Below are 11301 nucleotides of genomic sequence, written 5' to 3' on the forward strand. Positions count from 1 at the left end.
AAAAGAAATTGAGATATTTAATATTCTTATCATTTAAATTTTAATTTTATTATCTAAAAATTAGAAAATTATATCTGATGATTATATTTTAAAATTAATATTCATTTACATAATTATCTATATCTATGTTCAATTTTGAAACTTTTTATTAGATCATTTAAGATATTTTTTTAAGTTTAAAAAATAAGTATTTATTTAAAATAATTATCTATATTGATATTTGAATTTTTAATTTGTTTAGTTTTAGATTCGACAATTTAATTATTTATAATATGTTATTTAAATAATTATTGTTATTTCTTCTGACATATAATTCATAGTAAAATTAAGAATAATAATAATTGAAATTATTTTTAGATAAAAACTCAAAATCTAACACCAGTTATTTAATCAATATTTTTATGACGTAATTAGTTAATAATTTCTTATTTATATAATGTTTGATTTGATATATTTTTGTGTACAATAAATAAATAAATACATTAATTAAATTATTGAATAGTTTAATAATATTTTTTTCGTTGATAATGTACAATTTTCATCTAGAATATCTAAACGGTTAAACATGTGTGCAGAAGTTCTAAATTAAATTAATTTTAAATTTAAATGAGTTCCAATAACTATAAACATTAGATATCATCACTTAATGATTTTATAGAAGCTTCAAGTATATCAAATTATGATACTTGTTCAAATTCAATAGTCAGCATTTGCATAAGTGAATATTACATAAATTTACATATAAAATATACACCAAAACTAAAATCAAGTTAGACAAAGAATATATTATATTCATTAATACAGTGGAAAATTATTAACAACCATAAAAGATTTTATAATTAATAAATAGTTGAATATAAATAGAAGAGTAAATTAACTATACATTTACTTAGCTGCCATAAAAGCAAGAAAATTTGGAACCTGAAAGCTAAGGTAACATATATATATATATATATATATATATATATATATAATTAATTAGGGTATAGTTAGTAGGATGTATTAGACTCTATCTTAATAATTTTTTGAGACAAGCTTTATACATTTTAAAATATATCTCAAGTATATATATATATATATATATATATATATATATATATAATTTAACATGGAACACAAACATATAGATAATACACAAAGAAAATCTATAGAGATGTCACTTTTCAATAATTTTTTAAATGGTGATCCTGTAAAATTTGGAAAAATAAACAAATAGTATTGTATGCCATTACTTATCTGATTGCAAGTTCTATACCTTGGCTTTCATAAAAAAAAAAAAAAAAAAAAAAAAAAAAAAAGCGGATTATGACACATGCAATATTCCTTGAACAAAAAAAATATAAAAAAGGGATCCACGGATATCTTATAAAGATACACATTTTTGTATTTCACTAAATGAAACACATTTTTGGATAACTTAAGTAACATATCACAACTTTTAATAATGCATGCAAAGATAGTCATATCTACTCAATATGAAGAGGAACATGGCCTTCTCTTATTTGCAATCCCTATCTGTACCTCTTCACCATCCTCATTTGTATATAAAAATACATAACTTTTCTATATCTCAAATCAGCCTAAATACAAACCTCAAACTGTGATTTCAAAGCTCTCTTATATATGTGTGCAATTAAACATAGGACCAAAGGCATAACAAATTATAATTATTCAATAATTTGGCATCCCACCTATGTAGAAAGGTTAATGGACACAAAATTTAAGTCTTTGGCATCCTCAAATACTCCAAATACTTGATAAAAAGACAAACATGTAAGGAGATCAAGCAGTTAAAAAAAAAAAAAAAAAAAAAAAAAAACAGAGTAGAGTTACTGAAGCAGGATTGATAATTCTCTTAAATTAAATTTACCTTCCAATGCTGCTAAAATCGACTGTCCACATATTCTTCAACATAGTCAAATCAAAATAGAAATATAATATCATTAATCTTACCTGCAAAGATCAATTCATAGATAATTTTTAAAATAATAAATAATATAAATTTGATATTATCTTATAACATATTTTCAAAGAAAGTCAAAAAAGAATAAAAAAATAGGGAGATCCTTATTGGTGATTGATGATATTAATATGAACCATCTATATCTATATCTATATATAATTAATCCTGAAACCAAAAATATTTTAAAATTGCTGATGCGTGCCCTATTTTTTTAGCTTTCTATTTTTCTCTTTTTTATAAATTTTTGCAAATTTTTTTTCTTCTTTTTTTTTTCCTTTCTTTATATATATATTTCTTAAAAAATTATTTTCTCAAGACATAAACCACTTTAAAACTATTAAATTTTTAAAATTTAAACTTTAAAACTTTTTGAGTTTTTTTATCTCTATCTATATACATGTATCTATCTATAAATACCTCTATTCAATAATTTTCTTTCACAATAGCTTTTTTATTTTATTTTTTTGTTGCCTTTTTCAATTATTTTGCTTTCAATTCTTTGTGTTTTGATTGTGTTGTGTTTATTTATTTATTTATTTTTGATATATACGTTATTGTTGTTTTCAGATTTTAAATAGTAGAAGTATGATAATATTATCTCTTCGATCCCATCATCTTTTTTGACTGAAGTAATTAACTCTCTAATATCTTTTTTTCATTCTATTTACAGAAGGAACTTTTTATGGATTTCTCTATTTTTTGTTTATTTTCATGTCATGTTCCTTTGTATTTGAAAATCTAATAAGAGGACATACAGACTCAATATTAATTATTTACTTTGCACTTTTTCACAAAATAATATTTTACCTTCTTAATTTTTATATTTTGGAGTATAGCATTTTTAAAGATTTTGATATTTATGGTTATTATTTATCTCATATAATCATTCTTTCATAAAAAAAAGTATAAGCATTCTATTCTTTTTAAGAAATTACTGAAAATTTCTTCCTTTTTTTTTACTATTTAACTAGATATTGTGGTTATATATATATATATAATTAAAACCTAAAAATTAGGGCGTTAAAAATTTTAAAAATTTTGAATTCAAATTTTTTAAATAAAAATATAGATATAAATAGTTAAAACTTTGTTTTGTATAAAAATTTCTATTTTTTTAATCTATTTAAGTTTTATATATTAAATTAAACTAAAATAATTTTTGTTTGGAATTATTATATATTAATATTAATTTGTCTATATTTTTTAATAATTAAATTATAAATAATATTTATCTATATATTATCCATATTAAATTATTTGAATTGTATAAAATTTATAGAATTATTTACAATTATATGTGGTGTTTAAATTATTTAAATTATCGATATAAAATTACCTAAATAGGATATTAAATTTTATAATTATTTAATTTATTAAAATCTCTATAATATGCTAATTTAATAATGCAACCTGTGGGAAAATAAATATTTTAATAATATATTAAATATAATATACAACAATAAAGCAATCAACCCGCGCAAAACTCGGGCGTTCAACTAGTTTCATTATAAAGCTGCAAAAATAAAAAGAGAAGCAATTATATGCAAAAAAAAGTAAATAAAATAAAATTGATATTCTCTTCTGGTATATTTTCAAAGAAAGAAACAAAAGTAGAAAGGATGCGGAGAACCTTATTGGTAATATATTAACGTGAACAATTTCATTGTAAAGCTGCAAGAAAAAAAAAAAAAAAAAGCGCAATTACGTGCAAAAGAGTAGAAAGGGATAGAAAACTTATTGGATGATTTTTGAATTGAGGTTTTTAAAACTATTTGAAGAGACGACGAAGATCTTAAAATATTCATAATGTCACGACCCAAACCCGTGGGTCGGACCGGCACGTGGGTCTAGGTAAGCTTAAGGCCTCAGGCCTGTAGTAAGCCTATCTCACATGAATCCAATGTTAAATCAGTTTTAGGAACAATAAGTCCATAATGTGACGTTATTAAATCATACTGTCAATTTATATCTCTAGCTCAGGTTCCACATTTCAAATAACTCATAGCTTAGGCTTATTTTAACCATTAATGTCATCTATAATATAGGCAAATTGGTCCTTTTGTACTCTTAGAGAGTCAATTAAAAAATTTCACAGGTTTGTTGAACAACACACTAGTAACTTTACATGATAAATTATAATATATGACTCTCTAACTGCGAAGCTTAATAACTAGATGCAAATACATTTTTATACATATTACTGTATATCCAACTATTATAAAAATTGAAAAATTACTACTATAACTCTGCGAGGAAGGGGGAGCAGAGCCTATCTGAACCAGCAAAATGTCTACCCCAAGGAGATGAGTTTCACAAATTCAGTGAATAATAATAAATAATGAAGAATCCAAACAATCGCGCAAAATGTTTTTCAACTTTATATAGTAAGCATTTGTTCAACCAAGCGCATAACACGTCATCAGTAATCACAAATGATATCACTTTTAAACAATCACATCAAATAGAGATTAATCAATGATGTCATTATTTTTTCATTTCCCAAGAAATCTGTTAATCATGTTTCACGATAAAGGAGCCCATCCCTCTATCAGGGCACGAGGAGTCCATTCCACATTACGAACCGAGGAGCTCATCCCCCCAAATATGAGCCGAGGAGCCAATCACCTATACGGCCAACCTGTCTAATCCTTACTTGATCAGTCCTGACATTGTTTTTCCATTTGTGGGTCCCGTATATATATGGCACAACCCAAGATGGGGTGAATTGGGTTTTCAAAAATAATTTTAGATTTTTAAAACAAGATCTAGAATTCTAAGTGCAGCGAAAAAATAAAGAACTTGTGAGAATAGATTATGGATTAGAACTTCCTCACAATGTTCTATTCATAAAAAATAGAAAGACTATGCAAAGTGCAGCTATTAATTAAAACTGCTTCACAATGTCTTATTCAATATTAGAACTTCTTTATGACGGAAAGCTATTGTATTTAGAACTTCCTCATAAAGTTTAGAAAATCATATAAGACTATGTGAGAGATAGTTATTGAAATTAGAACTGCCTCACAAAACTTTAATCAAGTTTAGAAAACTGATTAGAAACCCGAGTAGTGAAATATATTGTAAATAGAAGAACTATTTAGAACTTGGTATATTCACTTATCAGAATTTCAGAGTTCTAATATTCAGAGAAGATAAGACTTATTTCAATTTTAGAACATTAAATCCATTAACACTTTTAGCATTTCTAAAATATAAACAGAAGTGTACGTAAAGCGCTATCAAGCAAAACTTTAGAAATTAAAAAGATCAACACAGTGATTTATAGTGGTTCGGCACTAACTCGCTTACATCCACTCCCCAAGACTCATCTTGAGATCCTCAACTATGTTATCTCTTTTCAAGGGTAAGAGACAAACTGAAACACCCTTAATTTTTATTTTCGAAACTTTTGAATTTTTATTAAATCAAAAATCTGAATTTTCGACTGTCGGGGCTACAAATATCGTTTAATTTTAATTCGAGCCCAAGTTTACGGAGTTGGGCTCAAGCCCAAAAACATATTATTAAATATATGCCGAGTGGAGAACCTTTAGAAATTTTTAAGAGTAACTATAGAACATTAATAATTAATTTATTAAAAATGTATATGTATATGTGTGTGATTACTATATAAATTAATTATTCTAAAAATCTCTTATTATTCTTATTATTATTTAGTAAATTGAGGAAATGTTCTAGAACCTAACTAAAAGAATCAAAATAAATCAAATCGGATTAGAAAACCAAGCAAATCGAGCCGAACCATTGAATTGGACCAAACCGATTCGAATCGAACCGGAATAGTCTAGAAACCCAAAATTTCTTTTCTTCTTCTTCGTCCTTCTTCTCCAGCGCCGACCTCACTCTCGCCTTCTCCTTTCCTCTCCTTTCCTCTAGTTCCGGTCACCTGAGACAGCGAAGCCACCATCTTCTCGCCGCCGAGCCATGATCTCCCATCTCGCCTTCCTCCGTTTCTGCTCTTGGTGGACGCAGCAGAGGCAAGCTGCGATGGCAGCTTGCGATCGTCGCTCCTCGCGTGCTCCGCCACCGATTGCCTCGCTCAGTTCGCGTCTCCTCTCCGCTAGTGATTCCGGCGATTGCTGCTGTGAAGGCGAACTGCGGTTCCTGCGCTTCGAGGGACAGCGCCCTTTTCACGCATAAGGCTACTGTTGAGCCCGTTTCAGCCAGCTAGGGGGCCGATCGCACGCAACTGAAGCCAGAATTGAACTCCTGACGGAAAATGGAGTCTGATGGTGCATGAGTCGCCCGATTCTCAATTGGTACGTTCTAAGACTAAATCCCCAATTTTTTTTTTTTTTGTATATAAAGAATTAATTGATTAATGAAATAATTAGCTTATGTATTAGAATGGTTGATTACACATTTGCTATCATTCCTTAATGGAAGTTTAAACTGGAAATTTGAAAGTGAACTGATAATTTCATATAGTTCTATTAGATTTTGATTGTGAGATTGAGAAATTTCTGAAATGGCAGCAGTCATTCTTGTTAAATTGTTTTGGTTATTGCCTTGATATGAATTGTAGGATTTTATAAGTGAATGTTGTGATTTGGAATGAGTAAATTATATATGCTGTATGAGTTTAGTGAAGAAAAATATTGATTTGCTAAACTGGCAGCAACTAATTGAGTATTTCCATGATTATGGATAGAAGCAAGTCAGAAAATCATGTATTTCAATTATTTTCATAATGATTACAAGCTATAGGAGGTATCCTTGATTGGAATGAGATTAAATCATAGAATTTCTGTCCTTTATGACTGAAATGAAAAAGGGGAAGTATAAAAATGGTTGAATGTGAGTTGAAATATGAAATTGTTATTTTTTTTTATTTTTTTTTATTTTTTGTTTGTTTCTATGGTGATAGCTCGATGCATTTTTATAGGTTACTTGTCTAGTTAAATTAGAGAATGAATATCATTCTTATATTTCTGGTAGGATAGGATATGAAGGAATTATGAAATGTTTGTATTTGTTAACTAGGCTAGATATAGCTAATTATGTATACATGCATATATATATATAAATACAAGAATTAATAAATGACATTATTTAGAATATAAGTTAAGTGATGTAAAGAAGTTATGATGGTTGGATGTTGATGATGGTATTAAGAGGAGGATGGGCATTTGATTTGATTGATCGCCCGACGGATGGGCTGTGTGCATTGATTGATAAATATATATAATATTGTGATATTTGAGCAGGTAGATAGTCCAATTTTTAGGGGAGGTGCTACCGAAATTTCTATAGAACTTAGACTTGTTTTAATTAACAATATAATTAATAAGTTTATTTAGATTAATTCTATAACTTAATACATAGTAAATAAAGTGCTCTAATTATTTTACTATCATCATTATTTATTTAATTATTCAATTACTTATTTATTTTCATTATTATTGTTTATTATTATTATTATTTAAATTATTATTGTTGTTTATTGTTAACACTATTTACTTATTTATTTGCATTTATTTTTAGATGTTTAATTGATTAATATGCTTGCATTTAATTGCAATACTTGATTAATTGTGTTGTGATATTGCTGTGCTTTGTTTGTGTGGAATTAGGATGAAGTGGGTCACCATGGGTTTGTGAGGACGGTTGGACCGTCGGCCGGGTAAATGGGAGATCGGCGCCCCCGTGTGTAACTACCGTTGTGATTTGTATGATATGGAAAACCACAGGTTGGCTTCTTTATTGGGCGCACCTGATAATCTAGATTTGATCGCAGCCCGCAGGGTGGCCTCCTGTTGTGAGCGCCTGATGATCTGGATTTGATGGAGACGACCGGGTTGCCTCCTGATGGTATGGAAAAGAAAAGAGAGAATGAAAAAACAATGAGAGGGCTGGTCAAGTGAGGATTAGACCGGTCGGCCAGTATGCGGGATCGGCTCCCTGGTGCACACGTTGTGAGAGGATGAGCCATGTGGGAGGACGGCTCATCGGGGGTTTCGGTGACTCCACTGACTAATTTCCACGTGATGTGATTATATGAAGATGTTAATAATTGTGAGTGCTGGTGATATGCCATTTGTGTGACTGGCTGTGTGAGCATATAACTAGTCGGATGACTAGATTGATATATTTATACATTTGTGTGAATGCGTGTGTTGTGCAATAATTATTATTCATTAATAACTCACATCTCTTTTGTTTAAATCTTTCAGGAAGTAGCATTTTCTGAATTCCGGCTATAGCTCTGCTCTTTCACTGTTAAAAAGAAATTCTCTAATTTTAGTATTGATATATTAAATAGGTAAATGTCCGAAGGCTTATCTGTATACATCTGTTAGCGAACTCCGCAGTTGTAGAATTTGTGTACAATTAGTCGTGTATTAACATAGACGATATAATTACGTGAGCCCATATTAAAGATGCGATGTATTGTTAATTTGGCCCGAACTGTGAAATTTTGTAGAAGATAAATTTGGGCCGAGATGTAATAAAATCTTGAGGTTTATTTTTTTTAGTAATACGGGCTGAATATTTGAAATTTATATTGAGATACTAAATTTTAGTGTTTCAGGCTTACTACGGGCCTCGGGGCTTTAAGCTTACCTGGGCCCTAGTGCTGGTCCGGCCCACGGAAACGGGTCGTGACACAAACCAACAATATAAGGCAATAGATCAACACCTAGATCTACCCTTTATCCCACTAGATTTTTCAAAGGTTCTAGTTAACCTTAACCCTTTCTGTTTTTGGCAGAGTACAGAAACTCAATTCAAGACATTAGAATCTCTCTCACGGAGAAGGTTGCTTGATAACCTCTTTCACAATAGCTTCTCACCTAAGCTATTACACAATTGTTTATCAAATAAAAAACTTGTCTACTAAAGATTACAGAATCTAAATAGACAGACAGAAATGCAAATATAAGCACAGGAAAAACAGTTTTCCAGATTAGAAAATCGTTTACAATACAGATCCGTTTTTCAAAAGTAGTTATAAAAATTATTTTCTCTTTAAAAATAAAAACGTGAAGTGTAAAGATGAAAAGAAAAATGGGGGTAGAGAGTAAGTTTTGAGAGATAAAAGATGTGATTAATAGGTGAATACTCTTAAAACGAAAACTCTTTCTTCCACTTAGTTCAAAGCGTGAAAACTCCTTTTTATAGAGAGATTTGTGACTCTCGTTTTTAGAAAGTAGATATTTTATTTTGAAATCAGAATATTTGATTTCCTTATTTAGAAAATACGAGAATCTTAGTTACCAAAAATTTGTTTTATCCTTTTGGTAAGGAAATAAGAGACGATCTTCCTTTCCTTTAAATATAAAGATTTTCGAAAGCATTTTATTTGGAAAATATTTTTCGAAAAGATTTTACTTACTAAAACGAAAAGAATAAGATCTTCCTTCATTTTAAGTAAGAGAATAAATTAAAATTCTTTAGATCTTCAAAGAGGATTTCTGAAAAAGAAAGCATACAATTTATTACCAAAATCGTTAGAGACATAATCTCTTTAATTTTAGGTAATTGAATCATTTTGATTTCTTTTAAAGGAATTTCGAAAACAAAAAGAATTTATTTTTGAAGAATCTAATTTCCGAAAAATATTTTTGATGAGAGAAAGACTAGTTTTTGTGCTTATAGATGAATTTTCTCTCTATCCTACAATGTATCCTAAATACCTAACCACTAGGATCTTCGGATATCTTCACATACTATGGATTTTTGTAGAACTTGCCTTGTTCGTTTTCTTTCCATAAGAATTCTGCATAAATAATATTAGCACAAATAATATAATTTAAATTTATTTGTTTTGTTTTAATCATCAAAATTCCGAGATTAGAATTTGACCCTTGAACTAACACCATTCTCTTTTTCTTTTCCATCACTAATAGGAGGTCACTTTGTGGTTTTGCCACATCATTCATATCATATTTCATCAGATGTACACAGGCGCTGATTTTTCATATATGGCCGATGGTACCTAAGACCTCCCTCACATTTCCATAGTGATTCATTTCATTCCAATTCCACACGTAAACAAACCGCAACATAGTCATATCGTAAGTAATCCAATCAACTCAAATAATATAACAAATCATATAGGAGATCAAGAAGCACATATGAATATAGTCATGGAATGTATATAAATATATAATTCTTATATACTTATAATATTATAATTTATATGATAGAGCATAATGTAAATAATGTTATTTTTATAATAAAGTATTAAAAAGAGTAAAGGTTAAATATCATTTGTGTGTGTGTGTGTATATATATATATATATATATACGAATTGGTCGATACATACATGCAGATGATGGTATGCATCATTTATTATTATTCACAGTGATAAAAGAAGAAGCAAGCCTTCATTTAGATTTTGACTAATAGAAGAGGTAGATAAACTCGGACGATCTAGATAAAATACAAATATAAAGGAAATGCTCAATTAAACAAATGATTTTTCTTAAATAAGAAATTAAAAAACTAATTTAACGTTATTCACTAAACATTAATTTGCTATAACTAATCTAAATCTTATTAATACTTTTGATAGAATTTCTCCTATAATAGGACTTCCCTTTTGTTTAAGTATTAACCATTTAATATACTTATCGATTATTAGTCACACGGTCCATCCATTGGGAAATCAATAATCTCAATATATCCTCAAAATTTTTTTTTTTTTACTTCATCTCGACATAATTCACTTCCTTAACTAGTCACCCAACAATAAATCTTTTATATAAACGAATATAAAAAATCCTTTATTTGATTAACTTTAGTCAAAATATTATTTCTTCTAAGTAACCTATTTCATCACCATCTTAGTTCATATAATTCTAATTTCAAAATAACTAATGCCCTTTCAGCAATAAATTTCATTTTATTCAAATTACTTTCTGTCACCCGAACGATTCAAATAACACTAAATATTCAACTTATTTTTCTTATTTAGTTTATAATCCTTAGTAATCCTTAGCTCAATTAAATTAAAAAATTAATTCTTCTTTAGCGTACAAATATATATAATGAATTAAAGTCCAAAATAATTTAATTGTACTTCTAACTTTTTAAGTAGTTATATTCGTTATGACCAAGTATTTTAATTTATATGCTTTGCTTATTTTATTTAAAATTCATACTATAAATTCACACTCATCAAAGTCCTCAATTTATTTTCATGGCAGCAATTATAACTTGCTTTAATTTATTAAAACCCTTATGTTATTCTTATTTCTTAATTATTTTAATCACAACTAATTTAACCCAATAACAATAATTTTCAAATTGAAATTTACACGATTCAAATTCAGGTTCAATGTATTAATCTCATATTTCTGTCTCTCGGGTA

General features: G+C 28.2%; 1 long non-coding RNA gene across 2 annotated transcripts; it reads left to right on the forward strand.

The window, feature by feature from the left end:
* The first annotated feature begins 5645 nt into the window (after positions 1-5645).
* On the forward strand, positions 5646-8483 carry LOC110009511 (uncharacterized). 2 transcript variants are annotated; one of them, XR_016319403.1, is made up of 2 exons: positions 5646-6243; positions 7558-8483. It is a non-coding gene; the product is annotated as an uncharacterized LOC110009511 (long non-coding RNA). The 2 variants fall into 2 exon arrangements; XR_016319404.1 differs by having other exon boundaries at positions 8158-8483.
* Positions 8484-11301: the final 2818 nt, after the last annotated feature.

This window comes from Jatropha curcas, chromosome 2 (genome assembly GCF_041381405.1).
Source record: "Jatropha curcas cultivar XTBG-Jc1 chromosome 2, XTBG_Jcur_1.0, whole genome shotgun sequence".
NCBI classification, from domain to species: domain Eukaryota; kingdom Viridiplantae; phylum Streptophyta; class Magnoliopsida; order Malpighiales; family Euphorbiaceae; genus Jatropha; species Jatropha curcas.